The sequence below is a fragment of the Sminthopsis crassicaudata genome, chromosome 2 (genome assembly GCF_048593235.1).
Source record: "Sminthopsis crassicaudata isolate SCR6 chromosome 2, ASM4859323v1, whole genome shotgun sequence".
Taxonomy (NCBI): Eukaryota; Metazoa; Chordata; class Mammalia; order Dasyuromorphia; family Dasyuridae; genus Sminthopsis; species Sminthopsis crassicaudata.
In genome coordinates this window covers 215087036-215106018 of record NC_133618.1, presented here as the reverse complement: position 1 = coordinate 215106018, position 18983 = coordinate 215087036, and the positions used below count along the sequence as shown (strand labels likewise).

The following is an 18983-nucleotide window of genomic DNA, read 5'->3' as shown; positions in this document are numbered from 1 at the left end:
AAACTTGTTTTTCACCTGAACTGATATTCTGAGGATAACTATCATAAAAACAATCATTTGTATCTTACAAATGACAAGTGGGCAGTGGAGCCCAGAACTATCCAGCAGTATTGGGAGAGGTGGAAGAAAACATAAGGGAGACATACTAGTGGCCAACTTTGATGCTTTTGACAGAACAGCTATAAAGTTGCTTCTGGTGCTCACTGCTGGCATTTGGTCCAGCCAAGTTAGACAGCTTACTGCTATGGTTCTTTCCCTTTTGAGATACTGCAAGCTCATAGGCAGCATTGTCTAGGGGAAATATGAAACCTTTGATTGATGAGGGATTGACTTACATTTCTATGGCTGACTGAAGGGACTACTCGAGGCCATTGTCGATGGCATATCACCAATCTCTGTCTTGTCATATTTTTCTTTTCTTTTTCTCTTTCTCCTTTCTACTCACACAGTCACTACCTTTTCCAGACCCTTATCATCTTTTGCCTAGATTATTGCAATAGTCACCTAATTAGTTTTCATGTTCTAATTTTCTCACCACTCCTATCTTATATAATACTGCAAAAGTGATTTTCATTAAACATACTTCAAAAATGTTAACTCCCAAATTCAACTAATGCTGGTGATTTCCTATTGCCTTTAGAATAAAATACTAAGTCTGGTTAATTTTTAAAACCTTATATAAGCTAACCCTATACTATGTTTTCCAGATTTAGTGGATATTACTCCTCCTCTTATACACTGTAATTCAATAAAACTGGCCTTCTCTGTTCTTCACATCATTTCTCATTTCCATGCTTTTGTACTGGTTACTCTTGATCCATGTAATATAATTCTTATTTCCTCTGTCTCATAGAATCCCTTTTTTTTTCTTTTGAGGTACAGCTCAAGTTTAGTGCAATACTTTTTTTATAATAGCTTTTTTATTGACAGAACATATGCATGGGTAATTTTTCAACATTGTCCCTTTCAATCACTTCTGTTCCAACTTTTTCCTTCCTTCCCTCCACCCCTTCCCTAGATGAAAGGCAGTCTCATACATGTTAAACATGTTAAGATACATATTAAATATAATACATGTGTACATATTTGTACAGTTCTCTTGTTGCACAAGAAAAATAGTATTCAGAGAGATAAAAATAACCTGGGAAGAAAAACAAAAATTCAAGTAGTCCAAATTCATTTCCCAGTGCTCTTTCTCTGAGTGTAGCTGGCTCTGTTCATTGATCAATTGGAGCTGAATTGGATCTTCTCATTGCCCAAGATATCCATTTCCATCAGAATTTATTTTCATATAATATTGTTGTGGAAGTGTAAAATGATCTCCTGATCATTTCATTTCACTTAACATAAGTTCATGTAAGTTTCTCCAAACCTCTCTGTATTCATCCTGCTGGTCATTTCTTACAGAACAATAATATTCCATAACATTCACATGCTATAATTTACCCAGCCATTTTCCAACTGGAATGATGGGCATTCATTCAATTTCCAGTTTTTAGTCACAAAAAGGGCTGCCACAAACATCTTTGCACATACAGGTCCCTTTCCCTTCTTTAAGATCTCTTTGGGATATAAGCCCAGTAGTAATACTGTTGGATCAAAGGGCATACACAGTTTGATAACTTTTTGAACATAGTTCCAAATTACTCTCCAGAATGGTTGGATCCATTCACAGTTCCACCAACAATGTATCAGTGTCCCAATTTTCTTGCATCTCCTCCAACATTCATCATTATCTTTTCCTGTCATCTTAGCCAATCAGACAGGTGTGTTGTGGTATCTCAAAGTTGTCTTAATTTGCATTTCTCTTATCAATAGTGATTTGGAACACCCTTTCATATGAGTAGAAATAATTTCAATTTCATCATCTGAAAATTGTCTGTTCATATCCTTTGACCATTTATTAATTGGAGAATGGCTTGATTTCTTATAAATTAGAGTCAATTCTCTATATATTTTGGAAATGAGACCTTTATCAGAACCTTTAACTGTAAAAAAATGTGAAGGACTTTAAATGCCAAATAGAGAAGTGTGTACGCTTGCAATATGGATTCTAAAGATGTTGTAGGGGTAAGGGCTTTATAAAGCTTCGAGTATTATATCAATTGCAGAAATGTGTGCTGCTTAAGAGGAAAGGAATCCCTCCTAATTGGGCAGGTGAAAAATCAGAGAAAGAGAGGGAATTCAGTTGCAGTTGATGGGTTTGGAGGAAATTAATTCCAGGTACAGGTGAAGGAGGATGTGGAAAAAGGTAGTGATAGGAGAAGACAAAATGAGCCTGGGGAACTTGAATAGTCCAATTTGGCTGGGGTATAATATATTCAAAGTTGGGCACCATGAAATAAACCTATAATTGTAGGTTGAAGAAAGATTATGGAGAGTCATTGATGCCAGACTGAAGAATTTATATTTAATTTTGAATACAATGGGCAATTACCAGGGAAGGTTTTTGGCTTGGAAAAAATTACATTGTCAGATTGGGAAAATTACATTATCAGACTTACACATTAGGAAGGATTTGGCAACAGGCTGGATAGAGGGTATAAGAAAGAGGATGACACTCACAAGAGTGGCTCAGATTTCAAGCCTAGACTGGGCTAGTACTAGTGCCATCATTAAAAATAGAGAAGTAAGGAGAAAGGGCAGACTTTAGTACTGGAAGATAATGAGTACATAGCACCACAGATTTTATAGCTGAAGGAGACCTTAAAGGCCATGTGGCATAATACCCTTATTTTACAGATAAGGAAACTGAGGCACAAAGTGGTTAAGTGACTTGACCAAAGCCACACAAAATGCAGAGGTAAGATATAAATTCAAATAGTCTGGATTCAGTATGTTATGTTCCCACAGACATGCTGAGTTTAAGTTGTCATTTAGATGGAGATGCCCAAAAGGCAGTTGAAAATGCAGGACTGAACCCCAGACATATTAGGAGTTTTTTTCTCTCCCAAGATTAATTTCTAGCCACCATTTACAGCCAGAGAGTTTTTGTACTCTCTGGTTCATCTGATCTGTGGGGCATGTTTTCTTCATCTCAAGTTGCTCCATGCCATGCTATCTTTAGCTTTGTCATAAAAACCAAAGCCAAGGAGAGACTTTTTGTGTGCATTTCTCAGGCCATCACTTTGCATTTCGCTAACAGACTGACATATGGTAATGCTTACCAGATCCACAAAGGCTTCTGACCCATAGTGATGCTTTGGAATATTGCACATGGTAATTACATCTCTGAAGTGGTAGTTCAGCTCTTCCATTGCCGTTGGGGGAAAATACTAGTTAGTAGGGATGGCCCCTAAACGGGGTCAAGAGAACTGCTTTCAAGAGTTATTTATCTTCTATAATGGTAGGTGACAGGAAAGATATACATTAGGGAAAACACTTGGTTAGAAAGTCATAGAATGGGCTATGATCTCATCTTAGTCTCTCTGGTCATTTTATGGGATTTACCAGTTTTCTGTAATCATTGAAGCTGAAAATTAAGATGCCTCTTACATCTAAAATTACCTACTGTGTGTGATACTCTCTGATTTCTTTTTTTTCCTAGAGGCTGTGGGATTTCTGATTATCAAAGTAGCTAGATATCATAAATGTGATTTTATTAAATTTGTTTCAATTAAGCTGTAATCACCAGGATCAAAAATGGCCTCTATTTTTGCTTTTGTCTTAAATTCTGAAGCACATGAGTAAGCCTGGTCTGTCATCTAGTCTGTCATTGACTTCCATTGCCTCCCATCCTTGCCTGTCCTCTGGAAGCTGAGTAGTATCTGAGAGATTATTTGTGTAATCTGTCCCCTCAGGTGTTGAATGACAAGTACTGTCCTAAATTTTTTTCCCCCAGACTAGAACACTGGATCAAATTGAGTAGTTCTATGCTTTTTCTATGTGATTAGAGGGAAAAGCACTTACTCTGGGGTCAGAGGACCTCAGTTCAAACCTTACTTTTATGGTATTTTTTATGGTATATTTTATTTAATTTATCATTTAACTTATCCCAACACTCAATTTTTATATCTATAAAATGACTATATTACATAACATGGCGTCTGATTTTTCTTCTATACCCATATTTTATTTTGTTTTTTGATCAGAACCTGGGATTTAGTCAAGATAAAGGACATCCTGGTGAACCGTCTATTAATAAAGATAGTAATCTCTTCTGGAATATATGGTTTAAGCCTGGGGTTTGATAAATTAAATAATTTGCCCAATGTTGCATAGTCAGTATATGCAGAGGGAAGCCTCAAATCCAGGTCATCTTGATGTCAGGTTACCTACCCATTATGACATGCTTCCTCTTAGATGAAATTTAATAGGGCTAAATGTAAAGTCTTACACTTGAGTTCAAAAAATCAACTTCATGAAGCGCAAAATGGGAAAGGCATGGCTAAGTTAAAATTTACTTTAAAAAGGACTGAAGATTTTATTGGTGTGATAGTTCAATATGTCAAATGTTTGATGTGGAACACAAAAGTAAATGATCTTAGAGCCAAGATCCAGAGCATGAGAAGCATGTATTCTTCTGTGATCAGAGCACATCTGCAATATTGTGTTTAGTTCAAGGTTATGTTTTAGGAATGACATTGGTAGGCTAGGAAGACTGTAGTGGTGGGTAAACAAGATGGGATGGTGATGAGCCTGGTTCAAGATAGTACCCTTTGAGGGTTGAAGGAAATGGAAATGTTTAAATTTAGGTGAGATATGACAGCTGTATTTAAATGTTTGGAGAACTGGAATATGGTAAAGGAATTCTATTTTTCTGTTTGGCTTTCAGATGGCAGGATTAGGAGTCTTGGATAGAAGTTGTATAGAGGTCAATTTAGACTTGATATAAAGATAAAAATTCCTGGTAATCAGGAATGGATTGTCTAGAGAGACAATGGGTTTTCTTTCACTGGAAGACTTTAAGAAGAAGCTAGCTAATTGGTTGTTATAGATGCTGGAGAATGAATTTTGGATTGGATGAGCTCCAAAGACCTTTCAAATTCTGAAATTCAGTGATTCTGACTCATAAAATCATTCTCTGGCCCTCTTAGCAGACTCTCATCACAGAAGATAAGACAATCTAGTTTATGGGTCTTCCAACTTTCTTCAAGCTACCAAAAATAGGAATACTATCTCCACTGAGGTTATGTAGTTGTGGAAATGGAGCTGCCAAAATTTCATTTTGATACTTTAATAATTCCTTCAATTCTCAATGAAGGTGCTCATCTTATCAATAACAACTCCTTCACTGTGATACAACCTGGAAAATTCATGTTCAAGCTCTTCTGTAAATGCTTCATAGAGAATCTGGCCCATATGCAGGGGACAACCTTTGGGGAACAAGGCAGCACTCACTTCTCCATCCATTTTTTATGTCTTTACTCTTGTTATATAGCTGACCCACTTTTTTTTTTCTGTCAAGTGTATCTTTGATGTTTTTTCCCCCTTGTACTTATTTCATAGTACTCATTGTATTTATATGCTGCAACCAATGATCTATATTCAAATCTTTCCTTTATCCTTTACTATTTTTATGAGCCTGGGCAATTTGCTTAATTAGATCTATTTTCTTATCGGTGTAATGAAGGTATTAATTCTGGATAGTAATTTGAAATTATGCTAACCAAGTAACTAAAATATCTATCATTACTCTTTAATTCAGAAATTCTGTTTCTAGGCATATATCTTGAAGAGGTAAATAATAATAAGAAAGGGCCTTAAAAGCAAAAAGCAAGGGGCACTATGCTGAAGAAAGGCAAAGAAATGCAAATAAAATAGATATCTATTGATTGATAAATGACTAAACAAGTTGTGATACATGGATGTAATGAAATATTGTAAAAAATAATAAATATGGTGGATCAGAGAAGCATGGGAAAATATGAACTAATGAAAAGCAAGGTAACCAAGAAATAAATAGCTATGATTAAAATAATGAAAGTGGAAATATCATGCTTGGTTCCAAGAAAGAAATATAAGAACTCACCTCTCTCCTTTCTTTGCTGAGATGGGGAAGGGGTGCTTAAAGAATATGGAATTTATGAAGCACTACATGTTAATCTGACTTTATTAATGTGTCGGTTTTGCTGAGCCAATGCTCACCCATACCATCTCTCACTTCTTAAGTAATTTTCATTTAGTTGGTCGTTGGTTCTGCTAATGATTTTGCCTTCAGTTTGTAGTCTGTACAATGAGTTGTATCCCTTTGGTCCTCTTTTCAGGGTCACCTTCCAATGGCCATGAAGTAAAGTATGGAGTATTGCATATTCATATCTGACTTTATTTATGTGCTGTTTAACTGGCTATTTAATCTTTTTTTGATTGTTATAAGATATGACTTTTGCCTAAAACATGACCTCATGCTAAATGAAGTGAGAAGAACCAAAAGAACATTGTCTACAATGGCAACAAGATTATGTGATAATCAATCCTGATGGACTTGGCTCTTTTCAACAATGAGGTGATTCAGGACAGTTCCAATGAAATTGTGATGGAGAGAAAAGAGCCATCTGCTTCCAGAAAGAGGATCATGTAGTCCAGAATGTGGACCACAATATAACTATTTGTTCTTTTTGTTGTTCTTTGTTTGCTTTTTTTCTTTCTTATTTTTCCTTTTTTATATGATTTTTCTTATGTAGCATAATAAATGTGGAAATATGTATAGAAGAATTGCATATGTTTAACATATATTGGATTGCTTACTATCTAAGGGAGGAGGTGAGGGAAGGGAGGGAGAAAAACTTGAAACATAGGGTTTTGCAAGGGTTAATGTTGAAAACTATCTTTGCATGTATTTTGAAAATAAAAAGTTTTTTTTTTTAAAAGAACCTAAAAAAGATATGACTATTGAGGAGAAAAGAGGGTATGATACACTGGAAAAGACAACAACAATAATTTTTTAAAATGAAAGGGTTGGATAATATCAGAGATTCTTAAACCATTTTTGTATGTCTTGGACCCCTTTGTTAGTTTGGTCAAGCCTATGGACCCCTCTCAGAATAGTGATTTTGAATAATTGAAAGAAATATTAAGTTGGAAGTTAATGGAAATAAGAGATGTAGTTTTTCCCCCCTCCTCCAGGTTCATGAACCCTGTGAAATTTTATCTCTGATCTCCAAAGTCTCTTTCAACCCTAAAACTATCATCCAAGTTTCCTAAATTAAAAAAAAAATGAGACAAGTCTATATTAAGGTGAGAAAGCCTTACTAACAAAGGCCACTCATACCCTCTCTTATTCTTAGTGACTTTAATTTAGTTGGTTCTTAGTTCTGTTAATGATTTTGTCCTAGGTTTGTAGCCTGGACAATGAGGTGTAACATTTTCCTTTCGTCCTCTCTTCAGAGTTACTGCTGGCCAATCGCCATGAAATAATTTCTTCCCTCCAATATTTGCTTCATACATCTATGGAGCACTAAATGCTAAAATTTGCCTTTATTAATGTGTTGTTTTTTCTAAACTATTTTACCTTTTTAAAGTCTTTGTTACAAGATATGACTTTTGGGAGAGAAAGAGGGTATGGGTATGCTGGAAAATATAGGTGATAAAAAAGATATCAATAAGATTTTTTAAAGTGAAAATATTTTTAAATGGATGATATCAGAGGTTCTTAAACTTTTGTGTCATAGACCTCTTTGTCAGTTTGATTAAGAGAGGAAATGAATAGTTAGAATGCCCAGCATAAGTAAAATGTAATCATAACACAATTATATTAATAATCATAACAAAGGCTTAAAGGACATTGTCATTTATACTTTTTTTTTAGCCCAGGCAGGCATAATCTTACCATTCAAATAATTAATTGCAAATCTCCAATGAAGAAGCTTGACTTATGTTGCTGTAAGCTGTTTTAGGGTGTCAAGGGCTCACATATTAATGAAAACAGACTTTTGTTATGTCTGCTCCCCAATCACCTTTTCACTTTTCAGAATGCAGAACTTCTCACTTCCAAAGGCAAAAGCCAGTCTGAGCAAGCTGACTTTCTCTTTTAAGTCCAATACCTGCAGTGAATGTTTTCCAGCAATGAGCCATGAACAGACTAAGAGCAGAACTGCCAATGACCCAGTAACCTAGGAGGTGTATTACCCCAAGGGCTGGTTTTTCTTTTCTTTTTTTTTTTTTTTTTTCATTTGAGGGAAAAGAATGTCAAGCTAGTATAGATCACCTCAGGGATGATTTTATGAATTTTTTATCACATGTCCACACAAAGCTTTCTCTTTTCCCTAACATAAGTTCAGGGAAAGAATGTAAGGGGAAACTAGTATGTATTAACTCTCTCTACAGAGAAACAAGTTACTGTCTTGTCAATGAGGAGATTTTTATTATGGAAATTGAGTTTATGAAACAGTATGAGTAATAGGAAAGCAAGATTATACTTATGATAAGCCACTAACCTAAGTCCTTGGGGTGAAGATAAATGATTTCCTTCGGGAATGGCTAGGTTGATATTCTTAATGATTAAGTATAGCTCAATATCTTCTCTGTGGCATCTTTCTAATGAACCTATTCAATGTTTCTCATGCCAAAAGACAGTCCAAAGAAGCTTTGGGCTCTTCATTTTTCAGAGGTCCAAAATCAAGGAGAAATAGAGCAATGGTGTCTCCTTCCATAACCTTCCTCTCTCTTAATATTTGCTATTTGGGTGACCATGGGCAAGTAGCTTAGCCAATCCTTATTAAAATGTTTTACAGAGGGAAATTTTTTCTTCTGATTTCCAACTCAAATGTGGTGAAACCTAATGGACATTAGGATTTCAAAGGTTGAGATGTGTCAGCTGAATATGATAATGAATTCTTGAGCTCAATGTCAGAAAATAAATTTGCTATAGTGACTGTGACACTATTACTCAGAGAAAATCAATCCCAGTTCAATTCAATATACTCCTATAAGAATTTTTAGGGACCTATTATTAACCAGAAACCATTCTGGAAGATAATTATACCAAGACAAATGGAAATAATTTCTGCCCTTATAGTTACATAGAATAGATACCATTTTTAGGAGAGAAAACAAACTGTTTAAATAAATAAATAAATAAAACCTTTTAAATCAAATTAAAAAATTCAATAAATAAATAAATAAAAACTTATTCAACCAATGTTAAATTGAGCTCTTGTCAAATACAAGTGGAAATATAGTCAGGAATTCTGGGCCTAGGCTAATCTCAGTTGCTAAAGAGAACACTGAGGAGAGATCTTGGACTTCAGGACCTAAGATTTTATAGGAGTAGGAACTTCTCATGGGGCAAAGACCAAGGCCTAGGGACAATCTTGTGCATGAAGATCTCAGGATACTGCTGCTACTAGAGACCATTTCTAGGAGGAAGCTCATTAGGTCTGAGTCAAGAAAAGCTCGATGGGATGCAAAAAGATCTTAGGATCCTGCTTCTCATCCTCATTGTCCTCAATTTCAGGTGAGCCACTTTGTGACCAGATTTAGTTGCTCAATAGTTCGGTTTATGTTTCCTAACTTCCAGGAGGAAGTGACAGGCAAGGGACACAATGGTGGGAAAAGTAAACAAGCCCTTGGGAGCATCTCTGATCCTTAGGGCTTAGCACAGTGCTTGGAGCATAATATGCACTTAATAAAGGCCACGTTTATTGATTACAAGGCACCATGCCAGAAGTATGGCTAAGATTAGGTGGTAAGATGCACTCAAGTTAAGACAGTACAATGTAGCATATGGTAAACCCTACAACAGAAATATAAATGCATGGCCAAAGAAGTTTATAAGAGGAGACATTATTTGGTCAGTAGGCTGGTAGGGAGTCAGAGAAGACTTCATGAAGGAATTATTGACTCTAAAAGAGAAGGAATGGATGGAAGTTGCAGATTCAGATTTCAGCTTTCTGCATATTTTAAGCAGAGCTATGCAAAATCAGAATGAGTTGCTTAAAGAGATAGAGGTTTTCCCAGAGACAGGAAATAAGGAAGTGTAATAGCTATTCCTTTCACATTGCAAGGGTTAGGGGTTCTCCCTGATGTAGAAAATCCACGGAAAATTTTTTGACTCTCCCTTCATTACAGAGGAATCTGAATATTCATGGTATTAAAAATAAAATGTGTTGATATTATACAATACATATATATGTGTATTTTATACATTTTTGAGCTTTTAAACTTTTTTTATGCTGCCTACTAACTTTGCATGTCATAGGTAGCTGTTGCAAAACTCCAAGATTCTCATCTAATTTCTTATGCCAAACTGTGGTATATTTAAGCCATGACAGGGAAAGTCATGATGTAGAAGTGATAATGGTAGAGAGAGCAAATGATTTATAGGAAGAAGACCTCTTTTTAAATTCTATCAAAGACATTTAAAAGCTATGTTATGGTAGACAGCCATTTAACCTCTGTTTCTTTATCTGTAAAATAGGGATAGAGATAATTGCACCTTTTACCTCACAAAGTTGTTGTAAGAAAGATGCCCAGCAAATCTGAAAGAACTAGCTAATAAGAATTATTGTGAATCTTGTGAATTGTGAATAATCTTATAACTAATTGTCAGTAATGACATATAGCAGATTCTTGTTCAGATATAGATGGACTATGGAATATAGTTTTATTTGTAGTAATTGTGCTTACTTTTGAATATAATTATATATATGTAGGTACATATTATTTTTCATGTAGGATAGAAGCTCTGTGAGGGAAAAGATGGTTTCATTCTTGTCTTTGTATCCCAAGTACTTAGCACATAGCATGATTTAATAAATGTTTATTGAGTGATTGGTGAAACGATCTCTGATGTCTCTTCTACTCAATAATTTTAGAAAAAAGTAGTATTCAAAGTAGCCCTTGAAATATGGGTAAAATTTGGGTAAGAACAATTAAAGAAAATAAGGCCATTCTAGGAGACAGAGGTATATGATCAAAGGCAAGGAAGTGAGCAAGTCTTCCTTTAAGTAATTAATTCTACTGCTTTGCTTGAACATTTTACATTAGAGGATCTTTAGGAATTAGAGCATTATGGCCTACTTAAGAGAGTCTGATTCCTTGTTCTCTTCTATTTTTTTTAAAGATGCATGAAAAATTCTGGGCTGTTATCTTGTGCTCTTCACTGGGAGAATTAGATAATTTAAATGACTTTCATATTTATTATCTGATACATTTTAAGAGATTTTCAAAATATGCTTTCTAGCAGGGTTTTACACCAAATAGGAAAATCCAACTAGGTAATTTATACTGAGTTGTCCAGTCTTGAATGGAATTCAGTAGTGTTATTTTGGGAATTTTTACAAGATTGTTGCTCAAGAAATATATCTTAAGTTGAACCGAATCAAACCTAAACATTTTTAATTCTGAATCATGAAGCTAACAAAAATGTCTCAAAGTTGTTTGATTTAAAAAATAGTGTCAATTTGAAGCATAAATATATTAATACATTTCCTCAGATTGCAACATTGCATATAGGACAGAGAGGTGGTCTTGGAATCAAAAATATCTGAGTTCATGTTTTCCCTTTTTACACATAGTGGTGATATGATCTTGAGCAAGTCAAGTAATGTTTTGGTGTCTCAGGCAAATCTTTAAAACTATAAATCTTATATGGGGCAGCTAAGTGGTAAATTGATAGAGCACTGAACCTGAAGTCAATCGTGAAGCTTGAAGATAAATTCAAATATGTCCTGTGACATCACTAGATGTGTGACTATGGGAAAATTACTTAATCTCTGTTTGCTTCAGTGTCTTTATCTGTAAAATGGGGATAATAATAGCATATATATCCCAGGATTATTGGTGGATTAAATGAGATAAAATTTATGAAACATTTAGCACTGTGTATGGCATATAGTAAACACTATATAAATCCTAGCTATTGTCATTTATTATCTTAACTTGCAAAATGGGTGTCAACCTACATTAGTAAAGAAAATTACTCACCTTTATGAATGAAATCACAGCATCTGTTAAAAAAAATGAAAGTGGCTACCCACAAAGTTCCTATTTTGATGCCTTCTCATCTATGCAAGTAGCAATAAGTTCTTAAAGATAAGTTCTTAGAATACTTAGAATACTAGCTCTCAGGGCCTTTTAGTGTGCACTTTAGAGGATATCTAGTATAACTTTTCCTCTAACTTCATATAATAGGTAGTAAGCTATAGGGACTCTAAATTTAGCAAGAGATATTTATTCCCTTTGACCTTAGAAGAAAGCACTAGGAACTATGTATGGAATTTTCAAAAAGATAAATTTAGTCTTGATATCTGGAGATTTAATTTTGATGTTATATGGCAATAAGACATGCATCATGGTAGTTTCTGCAGAAATAAAAATGTATTTCACACAGATAACAATGGAGAGGTGTATGATAGATATGAAGCAGTATTAATATATTTAATATAAAGTACTATAAAGAATAAGAATAAGTTATCATCAAGGAAATGAATAATAGTAAGAAAAATATATAGTGAAGATTAAGCACTTCCTTTTGATGTTAGAAGAAAAAAAGGATTGCCTTAGGTTAATTTCCTGTGGTGAACTTCTAGGAGCACACAGGATAGAATGGCATGGATGAGCTCCATGCATAATTTGCATAATTAGAGGGAACTTTCAAATCAATGAGATTTTGGATCCATCTGAGTCAAGAAAAAACCTCTCAATAATTAATTTTTAATTAGTTAAGCTACCCTCAAGTAAAATGGCCTTCCTTAGAAAGTAGGGAACTCCACCTCACTGAAACTCTTCAAGTAAATGTTCGATAATCTTTTGTTGAGTAGGTGTATTAAGGATTTGTTTTCAAGCATAGGTAAGCATAATCACTGAGATACCTTCTAACTATGAGAGTCTGCAGTTCTATGTCATTATTAACAACAATAAATAATAATAATAATAATAATAGTATATCCATATCATTCTTTAAGGTTTGGAAAGTGCTTTATATAAGTTTTCTCAATTGTACCTAACTAGTTAGCACAATACTTACCCTAGCACATAGTAAGAGCCTGTTGAATTAAGTTGAACTAAGTTTAGGGAAGTTCCTTATTTGAAAGATGGTACCATAGTTTCATACATTAGACTTGGAAGAAACCTTGGAGGGTTTCTATCATGGGTTGGGGATCCGTGTTTAGGGAAGGTGTAGAATAGAACCAGCAGTGTGAGTACAGTATAAATAATCCTGGATTTAGAGTTAGAGAATGTGAGATCAACTTTTGTCTCTGCTATCTGTATAACTTTTGATGAATCACTTAACCAGTATTTCTGTTAGTTTTCTCATATCTAAAATGAGGAGTTTAAATTAGATGGTCTCTAATGTCCCCCACTAGTGCTAAATTTATGACTTGAAACATTTCTAACTTCTCTAGGTTGATCCTAAGACAACCATATTTAAAGTTCTCTTTCTTCAGCACCACTCTGCTTTCCTGCCATTCATTTTCTGTTCTAGGAATTTTAGGGATCATTTGAGAAATCAGTTGAGAAATCAAATTAGAAAACAATTTAAATTCTAAGCTGTCTCAATCAAATAATCAACTGACCAATATTTGTTGAGTATCTCATATATAATGAACTCTGGGAGCACAAAAACAAAAGGGAGATTTTCTGTGTCTTTTGTGTCTTAGTAATACATATATTTTTGTTATATTCCAATGGAAAGCAAACTACATAAAGCATAGAAATTTATCCAAAAGAAGCACTTGTTTAGAATATGACATTTTTATTTCTTCAATTTTTCCCCATATGAATAATTTTATAAAATTTATATAAAAGTCTAAATTCTATGGGTTAAACTTAATAACATGAAAGAAGACAATGGGGCTTTGGGATAGGCCATTAACATTTCCTATGTTCATTGTGAGGTATTTTCTTTCATTACCAAGATGCAATATAGACAAAGCCATTTGTTTGACATATTCCTCAAAATGAAGCTTAATCCCTGGAGCCAATCCATGGCAATTAATAATGCAGCATCTGTAGCCTCACAGTTCTTAGGCTGACAGCTCTTCAAAGAAAGGGGAGATTTTAATTAATCAAATCAAAGCTAGTAGCTCAGCTTACACAGGATTATAGATAGAGAGCTGGAAGGGATCTTAGAGGTCACTGAATCCAATCTCTTCATTTTCCAGATAAGCAAACTGAGGCTGAGAGAGTTTAAACAACCTGCCTCAGTTTACACAGGTGGGAAGTGGCAAAGATTTGAATCCAGGTCTTCCTCTTCAACTTCTATGTTTTCTAAACTAATGCTCAAGTAAATATTCAGAGAAAACATACAAACAAATGTCATCTGATCATGATCTGACCAAGAATATTTAAATCTTGCCTGAGCACAATTTATATAAATAAAAAAAATTTAAAACAACCACAGAAAATACTAAAGCATTTTAAAAAATTATCATCAAAATATTCTGGGTTATTTCACTGGGATGTAATGATGTAATTCCATTTTTAAAAAGTGTGTATAAAAAAAAGTGTTTGTTCTTCTAAAATAATAGCTGTGTCCAAATATGTATAGTTGTAATTTTACAAACTACCTTAAGAAAACTGTGAATTCCATTTTCTAATAGACCCTGGTCCTATTGCCCTCGAGTGTTAGGAACCCGTTATCAACCCTCATTATTTGGGCTGATTCTTTTCAGTTCCACATGAGCTGAAGGTATTTGTTTCATGTTTATACTGGTTTGACACAAATCATGCTCTAAAGAGATCACATACCCTTTCTCCCCCCTGAATGGTGGAACTTCTATGGCAGACTATAACAATGCCATTCATTCCTACAGGCTTATCCCTAAAAGACTATTCAGTCTAAACACACACACACACACACACACACACACACACTCCTCTATACACCCCTACAAATACACACAAACACACATACAAAAAACGTACACAGACTCATATTATGACAGAAAAGCCAAATCCAATAAACAGTTACTTGAAGAGAGAACACAGAAACACAGAAATCAACTTCACTTTTAACTTAGTATCATCAACATTACTAACATTGCTTTTCCTAATTGTATAGTCCATAAGCCCAAACAAAGCATAGAGAGATGAAAGGAAAAAAAGGATAGTAAAGAAATTTCAGACCAATATGCAGTTTCATTTCTCTCCACCACAAGCAGTTAGTTTAACTATATGGCCAAAAAAATTTTTAAAAATTGCACATTTCCAAGAGCTGAATGTAAGATGCAATAACATACATAATATAGCATTGCCTTCTTTCTAAAGGATTCCCTCTTGAGACTCTTACTAATTTGTCAGTAAGGACAACCACTTAGTGCCACTGCTGCTGTTTCTTAAGAAATACATTTTCATGATCTTCTAACAATGGAAAGCAAACTCTACATAAAGCTCAGAAGTTGAACAAATAGATGACATACCTTGTTTGAAGTGTGCAATAATTTTTTTCAAATTTTTTCCACAACACCGAAGGAATAGCCTTTCCCCCCAAAGCTTTTCTGCATCACAAATTCCAGCTAAATTATTCTAAAGAAGAAAGAAACAAAGTAGAGAGCTGAGCACCTTTTCTCTCTTCCTGAGAGTAGCTAATCAAACATCCCCCTTGGCCTCTTAGCACTTTGAAAGACACATTTTGCACGCACACACACACACACACACACACACACACACACACACACAAACATGCTTCTCCTCACCCTCATCTCACAGCTGAATTAGGCGGTCCTCTTTTAAATTTCCACTCCCACTGGGTTTTTTTTGGGAAGGGATTTCTAAATACTCCCTTCTAGCCAAAAACACACGTCTTGAGCCAGCATACTTTACAAGTTCCAAAACAATCAATGGGGGAGTGTAAGTAAAGATCAATTTTTTTTTTTAAATCAGGAAAATCTATTTAATCAAGGACTAAAGTAGCATTCAAAATTTTTAGACATTGTTTTGGACATTTGTAAAAAATCTCCTGTTTTGAAAACATGAGGAAAAAAGTGATTGTAGCAGTATACCAAAGAAGTATTTAACTATCTCTGTAAAGGCTAACTAGCTGGACTCTTGATTTTTTCAGTGAAAGTATTCACTTGGACTACAAATTTTTTCTCCCTTTTATTTTTCCTTCCTTCCTTCCTTCCCTTCCTCCTCTCCTCCCTTTTTTATTTTTCTTTCTTCCTTCCTTCCTCCTTTTTTTCTTTTTTCCTTTCCTTTCCTTCTTTTTTCCTTCCTTTCCTTCTTTTTTCCTTCCTTTCCTCTTTTTTTCTTTCTTTCCTTCTCTTTCTTTCTTTCTTTCTTTCTTTCTTTCTTTCTTTCTTTCTTTCTTTCTTTCTTTCTTTCTTTCTTTCTTTCTTTCTTTCTTTCTTTCTTTCTTTCTTTCTTTCTTTCTTTCTTTCTTTCTTTCTTTCTTTCTCCCTCCCTCCCTCTTTCTTTCTTTCTTTCTTTTTTCTCACCCTCTCACTCCCTCTTTCTTTCTTTCTTTTTTTCTCCCTCTTTCTTTCTTTCTTTTTTCTCTTTCTTTCTTTCTTTCTCCCTTCCTTTCTTTCCTTCCTTCTCTCCTTCCTTTCTTTTTTCTTTCTCTTCCTTCCTTCCTTCTTTCTTTTCTTTCCTCTCTTTCTTCCTCTCTTCCTTTTTTCTTTCTCTCTCTTTTTTCCTTTCTTCCTCCTTTTTTCCCTCTCTTCTTTCTTTTTTCTTAAAACAATATTTCATAAGAAGATCTTGGTTTTTACTTGCTGGTAATAGGATGCTGAGTATTTTATTAGTAGATGGCAAATATGAGGTATATTTGAAAGAATGTGATGAATTTAACATGTCAGAAGCAAAATACTATCAATTTCAGAATATTTGCTAATTATTACTCCCATTTGACTTGAAGATCTGTAAAGAGCAAATGCTCACTAACATGCCATAGCAAACACTCAGATTCAAATCTGTTTCTGTGTGACATTAAGCATCACTCTTTCAAAATATGAAGGAGGCAGCAAAGAGCCATTTCTCCTCCTGCTGGGGAATTTGCACTTATACAATCTTGGTGGAAGTGAGGAATTTAGGGAAAGATGGAACCTCTTTATTAAAAGGTATCTAAGATCATTTCCTCCTCTTTTTTTCAAATGAAGAAAACCGAAGGGGAAATAAAATGATTTGTCCTAAGCCACAGAGAGAGTGTCAGACCTGGACCCCACTAATCTTAAGTCACTGTCCATTGCTCTTCCTTCCCTACCCCAATATTATACATGTTTGTTTCTGTAGTGGCCTGACATGTTTCAATTTGAATAGGATTAGAGGGCCTTTTAATCAGACGACCTGGATAGAAACCCCAACTTCTGTCACCCATGATGTACCCTTGTATATGATTTTAATTTCTAATGTAGGATTAGACTGCATAGCCATTAAGGTTACTTCCAGAACTAAATCTATATATTCTTAATCTTGGTCCTGAATTTATGCCTTATTTAAAGTTTAGATTTTGCTGGGTAGGGGACTTCCAGTACAATTCAACAACTGCTTTATAATGTGGTTTTAGGAAGTTTCCTGGAATATCAACAAACTAAGTGACTTACTGCGTGTTACACAAATAGAATATGTTAGAGATGGGACTTAAAACCATTTGTTCCTGACTGGGAGCTCCCTCTACAATGTCATTCTGTCTATTTAAATTTAACTTTTCTTTTCTCCAAAACGTTACTTTCCATTTTGTTTCAATACTGAGATTCTTCACATCAAGTCAGTCAATAAATATTACTTGTCAAACTATGCTAGGTCCTGAGAATATAAATACGAAAGTGATATAGCAGTCCCAACCCTCAAAAGCCTTATATTCTGGTGGGGAGGGGGTATAACATATTCCAGGGCAAGTAAATACAACATAAATATGATGTTGGATAATTGGGGAAAGGCTCTAACAATTGGGAGAAGCAGGAAAAGTCTCTTGAAAGTGATACTTTGAACTAGAGGCTTGAAGGAAACTAGAGATTTCAAGAAATGGTGAAGAAGAAAATCATTACAAGTATAGAAGACAGTCTAGGTAAAGCTGAAGGAACTACATGTAGGCCAGTTTGTAGCTTAGTATTTGAGGGGAGTAATATGTAGTTGACTTGGAAAAATAGGTTAGAGCTAAATTGTGAAGGACTTTAAATGCCAAAAAGGAATCTTTATTTTATCCTAATGGCAGTTTGGGAATCATTGAAGTGTCTTTAGCAGGAGAATACAACAGTAAGAAGCATGTTTTAGGAATATCAATTGAGAAATATTTATCCTATTGCTTTCCCCTGAAAATTATGATCAAAATAGCATCAGAAGTAATAAAACTGAACTTCAACTGCTTCACATTTTGGGTTGTAAAAACTTCTGTTGTGACCAACACAGATGCAACAAACATCACAAGGTTTTTTACTATAAGACTAAAACTGGGAGCTGTCTTTTTCCTTCATTTTGACTCTGGTTTATGTTGTATGGAGCAAAAACATGCTTCAATGTATTGTTGGGTCAGAGTTTATAAACATTATTTTCCCAAAGTTAATTATTCATCTATTACAAGATCTTTTCACTTTAATCAGGAACATGGATTTAAAGCTAGAAAGGATTTAGAGATCATTTAGTCCAATTCCTTTATTTTATAGATAAAGAAACTACAGTTATCCCTTCCATCATAGTGTCAAGATATATTGCAAGTTCAGCATAAGAAATTAAACAGGAAGTTTGGCAGAAAATACAGAAGACATGTTAGGGTCAGCAGATGACCCAAAAAAGTTTAGAAACTCAGAAGTACATAAAATATTTGTATATTATTGTGTAATAACATCCCACATTTTACAATAAGGCATTGTAAATACCTCAAAAAGAAAAATAAAAATTTCAGACTACATTTCTATATGAAGGGAGGGCCAAAAATTTTATAAACATTATCTTTCCAAAGTTATTTATTCATCTATTACAAGAGCTTTTCACTTTAGTCAGAAATATAGATTTAGAGCTAGAAAGGATTTAGAGATCATTTAGTCCAGTACCTTTATTTTACAGATAAAGGAACTACAATTATCACTTTCACATTGTGACTTTCCCCATCATAGTTTCAATATATTGCAAATTCAGCATAAGAAATTAGACAGGAAGTTTAG

General features: G+C 34.4%; 1 protein-coding gene across 3 annotated transcripts in view; it reads right to left on the bottom strand.

The window, feature by feature from the left end:
- VIT (vitrin) overlaps positions 1–15956 on the bottom strand; it is a 152159-nt gene extending 136203 nt beyond the window's left edge. Inside the window, exons 1-2 of one of the 3 annotated variants that reach the window (XM_074288180.1) lie at positions 15579–15956; positions 15303–15408 (exon numbers count right to left, since the gene is read on the bottom strand). The gene's annotated coding sequence lies outside the window, so the exon portion shown is untranslated. The other 2 variants (XM_074288181.1, XM_074288182.1) reach the window with 2 other exon arrangements.
- Between the last annotated feature and the right edge of the window lie 3027 nt (positions 15957–18983).